The 1,796-nt window shown below is 45.4% G+C and overlaps 1 non-coding gene and 1 pseudogene across 1 annotated transcript; one reads left to right on the forward strand and one right to left on the reverse strand.

The window, feature by feature from the left end:
• Positions 1-210: 210 nt before the first annotated feature.
• On the reverse strand, positions 211-350 carry LOC115063719. Its single transcript, XR_003843600.1, has one exon. It is a non-coding gene; the product is annotated as a small nucleolar RNA SNORA48 (small nucleolar RNA).
• Positions 351-1,071: 721 nt separating this feature from the next.
• LOC110319476 lies at positions 1,072-1,663 on the forward strand (annotated as a pseudogene).
• The last annotated feature ends 133 nt before the right edge of the window (positions 1,664-1,796 follow it).

Consider the following 1,796-nt stretch of genomic DNA (forward strand, 5'->3'; position numbering starts at 1 on the left):
GCTATGGCTCTCACTGCAGGCTGGCCACAAGGCTAGCAGGCCCCTGGGTGACATCCACCATCTGTCCTGCGTGGCATGGTGGCAAGCAGATGTTTACGGACAGCTTGTACCCAGTGCTGGAGTGCAGTCTGTGGTGGCATGGCAGTCTTCAGATCTTAGACTGAATTCCTCCTCCGGTGCTGCACTGCTGGATTTAATTTGATTTGATTTTTATGTGTCCTAGGCACAAGACAGCTTTGACCACCAAGCCAGGCATCAAGGTAGGGTGAACAAAAGCCTGCCATCTTCTCTGCCCCTGACTGATAGAAGAACACTACCAACAAGGTGTTTTTTTGCTCATTGCTGGGGGTGGGGGGGTGGGGGGATTTTTTTCTTATTTCTTGCTAGTGAAGACTCATATTTTAGAGTCATTAAAGAAAATAAGCCAATAAATTCAAGTTTGTTTAGCTGTTTTGTAAATTTCAGTAATTTTGTTCTTTGGGATGGTATCATTAATTTCTTTTAAATATCTGTGTTAATTGTATGTATGGCAAATTAAACTCAAGGGTGAGTTATGCGTCCTCTTAGAGAACTCAAAATTATAAATATGAAAGGCAGCAAAACCATCAGCTACCACTTTGCAAACTCAGCTTGCTAAAATTTTCAAACTGCTATTAATAAAATCAACATAACCAATTTGCATTTTTAGTGGGTAAATTAGATATCAAAGAGAGAATATTATTTTCTTCTAATCAGAAGAAAATGAAATAAGTAAGCAAGAGGGGCTTGGGAACGATCCTCGAGGCACCCAGGCGGGCCTCTGGACCGGGCGAGCTGCCTTAGAACCGCACTCCCTGCACTCAGCCCCGCTTCCTGTCCACAACCAGACCGTTTGGACTGGGCCCCCTGCCTCTGAGTTCACCCCATGGTTACTCCTGTAGGCTATGGCAGTTTCCTGCAGCATCAGGGTTCACCTAGCCTCAAAGTCGACCTAAGCGCTCCTCTGTGCAGTGCGGCAGGATGGGAACCACCCCCTCACTGCTGTTCAGATGTGGACTTCCTGTACTTCTTCGAAGACTTGTACTAACTAAGTGCTTAATGAAAATGGACACACTTCCTGCCTTCCTAGAGCAAACAGACTAACAGGGAAGATACATGGTTTCCTCCAGTTTACCCTGAATTACACGAGAAGATGAAATACATTGCCAAGAAATGTGGAGTTAGGTTCCAGCCTCCAGCTATGATCTTGATTTATGAAAATGAAACCGAAGGAAAGAGCCGCCAGCGTATCATGCCTGTCCGAAACTTTTCAAAGTTCTCAGATTGCACCAGGGCTGCTGAACAGTTAAAGAATAACCCACAGCACAAGAGTTACCTGGAGCAGGTGCCCCTGAAGCAGCTAGAGAAGCTGTTTGTTTTTTTGAAAGGTTCCTTGCAGGGGCAGAGCTTGGCAGAAACAATGGAGCAGATTCGATGGGAAACAACCATCGATCCTGAGGAAGACATGAACAAACTGGATGATAAGGAGCTCGCCAAAAGGAAGAGCATCATGGATGAGCTTTTCGAGAAAAATCAGAAGAGAAAGGACGACCCCAGTTTTGTGTATAAGGTCGAGGTTGAGTTCCCTCAGGATGAACAGCTGCTGTCCTGCAGCTGGGACACAGCGTCAGTCGATGACTTCTGAGGCCTACCCTCCATGTTTCCACAAAGAACAAAGATCACTTCTAGAAAACTCGGAAACACTAATGATCTATAAAACCAGGACACTTCCATGTGCTACATAGACCTATGAGAAACACAGAAATACAAGGTGGGAA

This window comes from Mus pahari, chromosome 3 (genome assembly GCF_900095145.1).
Source record: "Mus pahari chromosome 3, PAHARI_EIJ_v1.1, whole genome shotgun sequence".
Lineage (NCBI taxonomy): Eukaryota > Metazoa > Chordata > Mammalia > Rodentia > Muridae > Mus > Mus pahari.